Raw genomic sequence first — 13,190 nt, forward strand, 5'->3', positions numbered from 1 at the left:
GGCACCCTACCTCCTTAGGTGTATATATATACCCAGATGGTTCTTTACGCACTGGTGAAAGCTGCTTTACTGAACCATACTTGAAATTTAGAAAGCAGATCCGTTGTTGGCGTCAGCACTGTGGGTTCAGCCAGAGCCTCTGTTGGGTAAACCCAGAACTGGAACCACTGTATTACAGAAAAGCTCCAGCTGTAGTACTCAGGACTCATCCTTGTGCTAAGATCCTCCATGTCTTTCTATGCATGCTCAGATTTTTATTGCACAGTTCTAGTGGAGTTGCCACTTGTGTTATCATACAGTACTTTTGCATTCTTAAAAGGCAGAAGTATTCCTTAAAAGAGAGTTATTTCTATAGTTTAACCCAAACCTTTGTTTTGCTTTCAAGGCTGTAAATAACTGAACTGTAAGCCGAAATTTAAATGCTATGAAGAAGTCAGTCTCATATTGTAACATGGAACCAAATTTTCCTTTCTCTTACCCAAGTCCTCCCTTGTGTTTTATGTCATGCAGTTTTCTTACTGCTGTTTTCTCTTTAATAATCTTCGGCAATGCTACTTCATATTTCTGATGAGCATCTGTGGTTACACCACACATTCAACACTGCTAGGACCCACACACTGACCAAGACTCCACTTGGGGGTTTAACAATGGTATGCAGAGATGCTACAAGCAAGAGTTTCTCAGATCCTTCATGCCATGAGCAACCTCTCATATGCACAGGAAGGAGGTCAAGCTGAGGCATATAATCTTCCTGCCATACAGTAAGTACAAATGGTACTAACCAGATCTATACACTTGATGTGATCTTTAAAGTACAAGAAAATAAGATCCGTTGACTCTTTATCTCCCACATGTGCTGTTAACAAATTTTAGTTTAGGTACATTGGCTCTATTCATTTCTTCAAGCCCACCAAAATGTCTTCTTGCAAGACAGAAGGAGAGACATGCATATCAGTGGTGTTCAGTATGTCCTTCTGCTCATAAGGTTTCAATCAACATCTAACTAAAAAGGGGATTTTGTTAGAAAAACCTCAATATTTGCACCCTTAAATCAATATATCTAAGCCCTCCAAATTCATCACAGCATCTATGTTTAAAGCCCTCTAGATTTCTCAGGGGTATAGGCATCTGATTAAATCCTTGCCAGATTTGAAGAACTCATGCACGTGCATAAAGCCATACTGAAACGGGTTTAATTGCAGGGGCTGTTACACAGCACATGCTCTCCACACACATACTGTCTTTCTCAGTGTCCCAAGTTTGCTGTCTCCAGTGAATTCCAGTGTCAACTTTACTATGTTTTCATTTTGCCACTCGTTTTCTATTCCTCTCTGTTCTCACAACCACTTTCTCTTCTGCCTATTTCTCTGCTTCCCTTGTGCTTTTCCTCTGTTTGCTACATGATTTGTTCCCCACTTCTTGATTTTCTAGGCCCAGTGCAAATTTTTTGTTTCTTCCTCTCTCCATAAACAGAATTTTTTTCTCCTCTTCAAATCTACACATAGGTTCAAGCTTACTATTGATTTTAAGCCCTACTCCCAGAGGACTGGGGAAGTTTGACTGTGCTTTACCCTTAACTGAGGAATGAGGTTAGCTGACATCATGCTAAACACAAGGGACTGGGGCTAATCACAGCACTTTTTTTCCATCAGTATACAACACACTGGTTTGCTGTTCATAATCTCATTCCACTCCCAGATAAAAGAACTAAATTCAGCTCCATAAACTGCTCTCAATTTTTTTTTTTTCCTTTCTGGAAAGTTTTATATGTCTGAAATAAGTGAAACTCAAAACAGCTACTGAGGAGACATCTTCACACACATCGGTCAACCACACTTTTTTTCAGCTTTCATACCTACTGGAAATTCTTTCCCAAACCCTTTGCTAGTCCTTCACATTGAGAAGGATTATTAACTAAGCAAAAATTGATCCCTTACAGTGAGAAAATTTTTCAACAGCTTTGTGTTATTAGCCCAAAACACAGGCTGCTATGATCTTATGAATACACAGGAGGAAGCTTCCTGTGTATTTGGAGAATTCTCTCACCAAAAAAAACCAACTCAGGTGGTGTCAGTGCTTGAAAGCCTGAAGGCCAAAGAGGTCCAGTGAAATTCCTGTTGAGGTAGCTGGGAGAGGATCAACAGGGCAGCTCCTTTCCCTCATTAGATTAGAAAAAGAGCAAGTATTCATCCTTAGTGACTATGGAAAAAACAACTGCAACCCCAAACACTGTATATACAAGAGCAGGAACATGGGTCCTGGCGACTGATGTCCTTGAAACAACAATATTGGAAAGGTGAGAACTGTCTTTATTCAGTGACTTGTAGAACACATGCTTGAAGGAACCTTGAAAGGTCATCTTATTAATTCCCTTTTCCTAAGGCAACACCAACTCTCCCTAATGTTGAGTGGGCTTGTTCTGAAACTTAATAACCATTTTTATACTGAAATTTCTGTTTGACTGCCTATCAAAGCTTTTAAAATAAAATTATGGTGAAAAATGTTAAGAAAATTGACACCTCCTACTTTGGCTGGCATCTTTTTTTAACACTGCTAGTGAGCAGAGCTTGGGTAGTTCTGGGAATTTTCCTCCTCATATGACCACAGATTTTCAAAAACAAAAGTTTATTCTATTGAAAACCTCTAATGTTAAAGCAAAAAGGAATTGTGACTGTCAATCAGAGAAGGGAAAGAATATTATTACCATTTATTTCTGCAAATTTAGTAGAAATCAGGTTCTTTTATAGGCAGTAGGAAGAAAACAACCTTGTCCTAGGAAGATAAATTCAGTGTTTAAAATCATTTAAATGTTAGTCTAGAGGGAATGGCAGAGAAATCAAGTGAGTGGGAATAGTGCTCAATGGAGTGTTTTGTATGAGGAATCCAGGGCATATATTTCATTGCTGTTTCATGTTGTCTCACGTGGAAAAGATAAGAAATGGGGGTTAATTTGCTCCCCATTATGTTCAGACAAGAGGCGAGAACTGAGAAGGCTGGTTTGAAATTCAGGTTCAGAACAGGAAGGAGAAAGGTTTTTGTCTAAGGAGGCATTCAAGGGAAGGAATGGAGAGCTTTGGTACGCAAGAACAGGAGATCTAAGCCAGTGGGCTGGGAACAGTCACCGGTGGGAGCAGGCAGAGGGAACCTGAATCTAAGTGGATCAGAAGGGTGAGTGAAACAAAATAGACTGGGGAAATGAGCACCACTACGTCTGCTTTGAAGATCAAGTCTTGTACTGTGAATTTGAAAAGGGCTGGTGTAGCAGGAGAGAGACATCACTGTAGCTGCAGCACATTAAGAATCTTCCACAGAAGTTCCCTTTAAGTTTACATAAATGGCTGTATCTGCAGCATGGCCCCCTCCAAACCCAGACAACGGATGTTTGTTACCATTGGTGAAAAGACACAGTGGTGTATTTTCAAACGTTGGCAGGAATGTGTTTTACAGTATTTCCATGTTAGCTTCCTAACAGATTTTACAGCAAAATACCAAGAAAATTTGTGGCTATTGCCAATTTTAACGAGAAATGTTTATCACTGGAAAATAATAAATACAGCACTCCAGTAAATTTTTGCTGTTCCTAACTCCTTGCAGAGTTTAGCAACAGGATCTTTTAGCCAGGCTTGGTCATAAGTGTGCTCAGCTGCCTCTGAACATCAGGATAGCCCAGGTTCAGGACAACTCCTAAGAGCTGGCTGCTGTTTTCAGCTTGTAGCAGGAGAACAGTAAAGGTAGCACTACCCCACAGACCAATTTTCTGTCAGATATTGTGGGTGTCACCTGCCTGTAATGTCTGACTCATTCCACCATTTTTCTGTTGTTTTCATTTAATATTTAAACACTCAGATATTCCAGCCACTTTAGCGTTTCATCTCCTCAGAAAGAAGCAATGTTTCAGAGGTGTTACCATGGAAACAATGGAGTGAGGAAGCAGCTAAACATAAAAGTAAGTCATCTGTCAGTAACACCGGAGACATGCTTTGGGGTAACTCGAAATTATAAAATGGATAATTAATTGGGCTGTTGCTGAGCATCTGTTTGTCTTTATTGCTTTCTTCTAAGTGAGAACAGTTCACCTTTTTGCATGTGACAAGAAAACAAAACTTCCCCATACAAACTTTTCAGTAGCTGAAGTCCTTTCTAATGCAAGAGATAGTACCACCCTTTGGAGATGACCTTAATCTGCAAGGTCAGGCAATTGAAATGGTTTTGTCAAGGGTCAGCAACACCAGCTCCCTCAAACAATTCAAAACTCCCTCCTGACAGCAGTGTGAGCATTGGAGGGTTGTGATACAAGACATTTGCAAAGTTTAATCAGACCACAGGAAAAAGAAGATTAGCGTTACTGGAAGTGAAAATGCAGCTAGATGTGTCAAGCCCCTTCCAATTATGCAAATGAATGCAGAGAGCAATTCTGCTCAGAAGTGGGTATTAAATTATACTTGTGGATAAATATGAAAGCATACCTTTGTCCATCTGTCACTGTGTATCCTGAAATACCATAATTACCTCTCTCAAGCATGGGAAGGAACAACCCATGGCTTTTGCCTGTGCTCACATCATAAAACCTTTCCCTGCAACTTTACTCACCCTTGGCTTTACAGAACTATGTGTTGCCTGTCATGAAGGTTACAAAGGAAAATCCAATGTTTCAACTCTGTTCTGGGCAAGAAAGCTCAAATAAACCTTTTTAATGAATATCATATTCACTTCTGGCATCAGCAAATTGACCACAGAAGCACTTAATACGTTTAAATATTCCATAATTTTTTTGTTCAGAACAGGTTCAGAAACAAAGCGTTGGAGACTTGAGTTTTATTTGCTCTTTATAAGCTTTTAAACCATGTTTAAGATATATTTTCACTTGTGAGCAAAGGAAGTGTCCTGGGAGATGTCTAGTGCTAGAAATTGTCTTGATGATTAAAAGAAGAATCATTCCTACCATCAGTGGCCACTAGAAAAATTTATAATTGTAGAATGTAGAGTGGGATACACCTCTAGCAAACCACCAGCTCTGGTTTGACTTGCACACTGAGCACGTGCATGTTGGTGCCCATGGTGGCCTAAGGGATGCACTCCAGAGCTGCCTTCCCCAGGAAAGGTGCCAGAGTGTGCCTTTGTCGCCTTTGCTGTTGCCTGGGACCGACTGAGGCTTTTACTGACTTTCAGTTCCTCCAAAGTCCTTCTCCTTGAAACAATGTTCTTCTCCTTCACAGGGATCCACAAGGAGATGGAAGTGTTAATGGCGGAGCTTCTTGCTCAGAGACTCGTCAGTATATTTTCTGTTCAGGTAAACATTGGCCACCGCACATTAGGAAAATTTTGGGGTGAAGGAGGGCAGAGCAGATCCTACAAGCCTGAAACACTGATTTGACCATGCAGTACTGAGAGCGCCTTTCGCCTGGAGGGTCGCACAGATGGTAAATGAGATCTCCACATAGCCCAGAACTTCAGTCAGCCAGGAGTGGATCATGAGGGAACAGGTCTACTGAGGCTTGGAGCACTGGCAAGACCCTGCTTCCAGCAAATCCCGAGGAACAGATCCTACCCATACCCAGCTGGCTTGGAGGCACATGGAAGCAAACAGCCAGGCCAATTCACAACTGGCTGGCAGAGCACCATGGCATCAGACAGGTTGTAATGATCATCGTAAAATATATTCGCAACACAGCTTTTCAGAAGAATAAATTATACAATGTTTTCTATGCACACACATCTTCAATAATAGCATAAAAATACAGCTAAACAAATGTTTATCTGGAGAAAAGTTATCTGCTGTCCCTTTCACAATCATTTTAAAAAGCTGAATTTAACCTTGGGACTGATGGAGTCTCACAGAATTGGTTATGTTGTTGGCATTGACTGTGAAAAAGAAAAGAGAGGTGGGGCCGTATTTTATGCAATATTTTGTTCTTGCTGTTGGAAATCTATTGTAATTTTCCTGCCCAAGCCATCAAGATGGTTGATAAGATGGAAATAAATCCGATCATTGAGGTGAATGTTTCATAGCAAGCTATTTTGTAACTGAACTGTTTCCTATGTCAGCCTTCCAAATTCTAATAAATTATTTCTTTAAAAAAGGCAAGAATTCTGGAAGATTTAACTAGCCTGAAAATTTGTTTTCAGTTTTTAAATTAACCCTAATTAATATTTTTTTTAATTATATGCAGAGCAAACCCACAAAATCTCCAGAGGCTTAGCCAAGACAACCAAGTAAAAGGGCACAGCTTTGTTTTAGTTGTTTTTGTCCTCACAGAAGAGATCAGAAGCTTCAAGAGCCAAGCTGCTTCCCGCTTTCCTTTTGCTCTGTGCCTGGCACAGCCTACTCTGCCATGTGCCATGGCTGTGTGAGCTGCTGTGGCAGACATCCTGTAATGCTGCTTGTCTGGGGTGGGAATGCAGCAAAGCCCAGCTTTTGGGATTTGCGCTGCTGCGCGGTTTGTGGTGGTTAGGAAGCTAATAAGCACAAACACCACTCTTTCCCTAGTGATGGACCCTGGACTAAGTCCTAAGGGGAAAAACTCTTCCAGCTTGTTGTCAAAACTCTGAGCAAGCCAGTCATCCAGAAGGAAAAAAAAAAAAAAAAAAAAAAAAAAAAAAAAAAAAAAAAAATATATATATATATATATATATATATATATATATATATATATATATACACACACACACTTAAGTCACACACACAAAACAAAAATCATGCTCAGGCTCTGATACGTCTTCCACAATTGAACAGGCAGGTGAACTAATTCATGTGCGTAGAGTTACAGGAAATCCAAACCATTTTGCTGTCCCTGAGACAGCGCCCCTGACTCAGAGCTTTGTGGAGGGGATCACCTGTGACCAACAGACACTGAGCATTTGCACGCTTACCAGTGATTTTCAGATGCTAACTTACAACAGGTAAGCATCCTAACTGCTATTTTTCTTACTTACAGACTGTTGAAAAAGCCTCAACTAGAAATCATTGCAACAGAATCCAAAACACTGAAAATTTTTTCCTTGCCTTGATAAAATATCTGGCTAGAATGAATACTCATGATTTCTCTGTTGAACTCAAAGGTACAAAGACATCATCACACTTTTGAAAATTGAATGCTATTTAGCAAGTAAAATATTTTACAATCTCAGACTTCATTGAGAAGCATACTTTGAGGGAGGGAGAGAAAATGTTTTAGATCTAGCTCATCAGTACCTTCAAACTTCTCAGTCATATCACTTTTGCTACCTAAGGAATGTTAAAGAAGTGAAATCAAATGTCTGTCTGATTTTAGGTGATGTGCAATATTTATTCTGAAGGCTCAGGCAGCTTCTTTCACTCTTGAATTATTTACAACATGCACACAGTGTCATGTCTCAATAGATCACTGTAACTCCATTAAGAAAAATGAGTAAAATATTTTATATATGTATGAGTGTGTGGATGTAGAGACTTAGCAAGAATCCATACACACAAAGGACTAAATAATTTATTGAAGATAGAGAGAGGCTTTGCTGATGAAAACAAATATAGAAGCCAGATAGTCCACCATGTATCCTGAGCACCAATTAGTACTGGAGGTTGCAAAACAAGGTTGAAGAAATTGAGTCTCAACAAGAAGACTTGTTTTTAATGCCAGATAGCTGGCGACGAGTTTAAATGCTGATACTTGGAGCAGTTTGATCCTTCAATACCTTTTGTTTGTTTATGAAAAAGAAAGTATGAAGAAACCATTTTACCTTTTCTATCATCTTATTTCCTTTTGCTGGGCTAGGACAGTTGTGCTAAAAAAAAAGAAAAACAAAAAATAGCCTCAAGGCAGATGTATTAATCTCTGCATCAGTATCAGTTTCTCTATTTCTCCAAATGTGATTTCACAGTAGGAATTCCTGTAGGAATTAAAACACTTTCCTACAAAAGACAAATAAAGAATGAGAGCTATGTGCTGCAGAAGACAGATGGGACTTAGTCCCTAACAAGCCTGATGATTTTCTTCAGCCCATACCATTATGTGTACACACAACCATAAAGTCATCAAATCTCTCATTAACAGCAAAACACTGAAACTTTGAATGGTTCCCAGCCCTACAGTAAAAAATTTTTGAAGAACATGAAAGCTGAGGAGTGTCTTGTCAGTTAGCCAACAATTACAGCTCTCAGCATTTAAACTGTTTTTGTATCGTATAATGCATTAATTGTTTTGATCAGGACCCTAACAAGGTTATGACTAAAACGGGCTACAGAACCTAAATAAAAACGTAGGGAAATCAATGCAAATATATATATATATTTAATTTGGAATCAGATCTTTTCCTTACACCATAGTGAGACATAGAAAAGAGATGACCATGCAGAAAATAATAAGAATAATAAATGAATTCTGCCCAATCATCATTATTCAACTATTCCTTATAGTCATTCCAGCAATAGCTGCTTTGGATCAATTTGGAAACTGCTGTCTCAGGACAAGCTAAGAGAGATGAAAGGATGGACTCTGCAAACCTCAGTTGATGTTAACAGCTGTGATGGATCCAGGCTTCTGCAATCACCATCTGATTAGACAAAATTGTATGCAGGGCAACAGAAAAGATCAAAGATAATATGCCTCACTAAGCACTCCCAGAGCATTTTTTAGGCTTGAAAGACTATTTCAGGGGAGTAGAAATTAAGGAAAACCTTTACGTAGAGCCCTGGAAACATATTTCTGGGTAATAACCCAGTATTGAAATTTGATTTTTTATTTTGAGAAACCCCAGCAAAACCAGTAGACTCTGCATGGAGAGAAACTGCAGAGTTTTGTTCTCTTTGTATATCTGAGGAGTTCCCAGATAAAGTTTTTTTTCATATCTTCATAAGAAGATACCGCTAGTTTATACAATGGGTTTCCCTTTGCACCTCTGCAATGCTTGTTTCATACATTATCTAAGAAAGCTAAAGTTTAATAAAGGTAATATTTCAGAAACAAAGAAACAGAAATCATGTTGAGACAAGCTTAGCTACAAAGGGACCAGAACAACTGCCACAGAGCTTACACAGTAGGGACAGAAAGTCATATAATCCTGGCAAAATTAAATGGAGAAAGGTGCTTAAACCAGTGATATCACTGCAGCCACTATTGTGAATGATTTACAAAATGAATTGCATTTTTCAATGGGGAGGAAAAAAAAAAAAAGTGATGAAGCACAAGTTAGGACACTTACAATGTGAGTCTGTATGTTAGAAGGAGCCTCAAAGGAAATTTAGCAATTCCTCTGAAAACTGGACACCATTTATAGGATATGCCACTAAGTCAGCTACTATGATGCATGAGAAGAACAGACTTTCCCAGTTGTGTATTTATAAACAGTGAGAGAGAAGGAATTCTCTTTGGAAGGCACATCAGTTTCTGTTACGTTTCTCCGTTCCAACAAGAGTTATTAAAAGAGTAAGAGAAAGATATATTTTAAAACCCTAGAAAATAATCAGCATGCACCAGTGTGCTCAGCAGTGCAGAAAACACTTGACAATTCTCCAATTACCGGGGCACGCCTAACAGGTTAACCTTTTGTACTCACATGCTGACTTATCAGGCAGTAGGTAGGTCCATGGAAATATGGGTTGTGTGATTACAAAGTGAGAACAGTGTACCATCTGTCTACCTAATACTATCCGTGCAGCAAGCACATCACTATTTTAAGCTTCAAACTTCTCAGTACCGAGAAGGCAAAAGGCAAGTGTTGCCATTACATTGTAGTTATATTTATGATATGTGTACATTTTGCCTGGGACTGAAAATCCAAGATTAACAACCAGAAATATTTGGAGAGTTATCACAATACTGGTGCATTTGACTTTTCACTACACCAGATGATGGTTCATTGTCCCAGAAAGAACTAAGTTGTTAAAGCTTGCATATTTACAAAATTGTAAAATACAGAAAAAATATTTTCTGTGTCTATGAAGACTGAGTTAAAGAAGAAACACTAGTAAGAATAGCCCAGTGGCTAAATGTCACCTGCATAAGAAGCCAGAATCAACACCTATCAGCTGTCACCAAAAGTTGTGCTGGGTTGCTAAGAGTATCCAGTGCTCAAAAAATAGAGAAGGAACATCTCCCCATGCTGAAATCAAGAATGGCATTTACTAGAATGTAAACAGCAAAACTAAATCTGAGACTCGTGTCTATGAAAGGAGTTAATCAATTCATACAGCGATCATTCCATGAATGTGCACCATGAGGCATACTCTGTAGTCATATATATGTGTATCTGCTATGAAAAAAGTGATGAGTTAACTAAGCCCTGACTTCCCTTAGCAACAGAGAATGTTTTCCTCTTAGTTTAGAACAATAGCTATTTCATGCTTTATTACCAGATAGTTTTCCAGAGAAGTTACTTGTGGCAAGAGTGCATGTTTCCAGGAAATGCAGGACATCCCTGGCAGTTGTTCCTGCCGCTGCAGTTCAGGTTTGAGTGCTCCCTCAAATAGCTGTTGTTAGATCTATTTCTTTTCTTAGAATTGATGCTCAAATCTCAAGCTTTGAATATTTCACCATCTTTCATCATTGTGATTTTGCATCATGTTTGTACTGACTGTACATATTCATGTCCCCAAGAAATGAAAGTCTGCCCTTTTTGCCCCCAAGCAATTAGATCCTTATATGACCACACACTACTTAGAGTTCTTGAATTTGCTGGTTGGCAAGTGTCTCTCTTCCATTTTTGTGAGCTGGAGTACTGCTGGTGCTGCAATCCCAGCTACAGCTATATCAGACATTGTTGACAGGTTAGTTTTCAACTATTCAAAATATTCTATCTGGGAACAACTTACTACCCATTTTCTTTGCTTTTTGCAGACCCCTTTTAAACTTAGCAATTTTATCTGTCTGTTGAGCTTTGCCTGTTCTTGTACGGGTTTTTGATTCATCTTCTGCAATTAAAGATGCCTTAACATTGCGTCAGATATCCGTAACTACCTTGTTAGACCTCTGCGTGGGTCTGTGCTCATCTTATTTCAGGTAAGAATTCCACTCCTTTTTCAGGTACCATTGTACCAATGTACCTGGAAAATTGATAATCTTATTTTCTAAGTATCAGTGTTTGGATGATTTGCAGGTATATTTGAAAGAATGACCTGAGTGTGAAGAGTTAGCTGTATTTGTACAGATGTTGTGCTTGTCTCACTGGTTCACTGATGTTTCACAAGAAAGAGGGGTCTGTATTGCTCGCATAATTTATTTTCTGTTGCTGCCTTATTATACTAGAAGGCTGCTTTTAGATAAGGCAAGGTTGTCTGTCTGTCCACCTGTCATTCTCTTTCTTGTATTGCATATTTGCAGTTTAACAAAAATATTTTGAGTTCCACATGGCAGCACTGAAGGTCTTTGAATTTCTCACCATCCTTAGATTTTTGAATCTAATCTTCTGTATCCTTACAGTCCTTACATTATTGCAGGACACTCTCCACCGTGTCAAGGGTGTTTTTATTCAGTTGGCAACACAGAACCTGATATCTACATCTTTCTGCTGAGATCACATGAGATTCTGATCATTCCTAAGAGATGCTTTTTACTTGATTTTGGTGTGAAAGCTACCCATCTTTTGTTGTAGTTCCAAATCTCAGTTCTCCCTAGTACATGACTCATTTTTGCTGGGTGATCCAGTTTCTCCTCTTGATCATAAAGGTACTCTCTTTTGATGTTACACTACTTTTCCTTGTGTATCCCTGTCTGACCTCTGGTAAGGCCAGTCAGATGTTTGAAAATGATTTCACTTCTGTCAGAGACATAACCAATCTCACATTTTAATTTGCTACTTTTTGTTTAGGTATAGTGCTATATATTTTTCATTTTATGTATTTGCAAACTCTGCAACTATTGTTGCATGTGTTCAAAACCATGAAACATTTTCCACTCTCCATCACTCACCATCATATCTTCATGTTATTCAGTTAGTTGCCTCTGTCATTTGCATTTGCACAAGTATTGGTGTATTTTATATGCTTTTCGTGAGCAGACTAATTACATGAGCCTCTTCACCACTTATGTCCTGCATTTGCAGATGAATGTGCTCACATGTGCTTGTGTATGGCTGTTAGTAGTTAATGTGAGCTCCCTGAACAGTCTTAGTAAAGCACATGTGTTTTCCTATAATTTCTGACACTTTCACCTCTTTAGAAATGACGGCGCAGGAGCTGACTGTTTTGTGATATGCTGGTTTATTGTTTTTCCAGATCTTTTCTCACTAAGAAACCTTTTCTTTCTTTTAAAGGATTTTTAAAGCATCACTGAGGTTTTATGGTTTGTCTTGTTTCGATGCTCCTGCTAACTCATGTAGCTGTTTTTACCAGTTGCAGCTGATAGTGTGGCTGAGTTTACTCTGATTTGCGTTATGTCTATAGACAAGTGCTACTAAACTGATCTTCCCTTAAGCCCAACATTGCAAGGATAGAAAATGAACAGTGTTGCTCTAATGATTTTATCTTTTTCCTTTTTTTCCTGTATGCTATTTAGTATTATGAAAGACAGGCATCCCATACGATTCAACAGGCAAGTTCTTTCTCCAGCCACTCATCTAGCACTTCCAGAAAGTAGAATTCCTTGGACTTTGCGGTATAATCATTCAACAGCATCACCTATGTGGAGTAATGTCTATTGAAAACCCCTGGTCAGTACCCTGCTCAGTTCTACACTTCCTGCATGACCTTTGAGGGTTCACTCATCTTGTCTGTCCAAGATGACTAAATATTTAATTGTTGCATTTATGTCAAAAAGGACTGGTCTACCACAATACAGATGCATAGGGACCATTATGAGGTCGATAAAGTTTGCAGTAGAAAAGTCACCAGTATGTTGCCCCTCAAGCTGAAGTAGGTCCGATACAGGACAGAAAAGAAATTCCTGTTTTCTCCCTTCTTCCTCCTCAAGGTTACACAGAGATCAAGCCAGTTTTGCTCTCTGTTATGGTAAAGATATTTTCAAAACCATCTTAATAAAATTTCAGTCATGCTATGATGCTATCCTTATGTGGATATACATATGGCATTGTGTTGGCACATTGTGTGCTCTTACCTGGCTTTAAGGTGCCAGCATCACCATTGCAGCCCTTCCCTTCCTCTTCAGTAAAAACACTTCTTCCTTGAACTGTAGGCCCTCTGAAGTAATGACATGAAAATAACCTCTCTATAAACAAGGTATGGGCTCCTATCTTAGCAAGATGAATGAAGAATGACCAAG

At 38.9% G+C, this 13,190-nt stretch overlaps 1 long non-coding RNA gene across 1 annotated transcript; it reads left to right on the plus strand.

Annotated features, from left to right (window-relative positions):
- Positions 1–452: 452 nt before the first annotated feature.
- On the plus strand, positions 453–5,754 carry LOC120754355 (uncharacterized). The gene is made up of 3 exons (XR_005701397.1): positions 453–761; positions 3,847–3,946; positions 5,217–5,754. It is a non-coding gene; the product is annotated as an uncharacterized LOC120754355 (long non-coding RNA).
- The last annotated feature ends 7,436 nt before the right edge of the window (positions 5,755–13,190 follow it).

Source organism: Hirundo rustica, chromosome 6 (genome assembly GCF_015227805.2).
Source record: "Hirundo rustica isolate bHirRus1 chromosome 6, bHirRus1.pri.v3, whole genome shotgun sequence".
NCBI classification, from domain to species: Eukaryota; Metazoa; Chordata; class Aves; order Passeriformes; family Hirundinidae; genus Hirundo; species Hirundo rustica.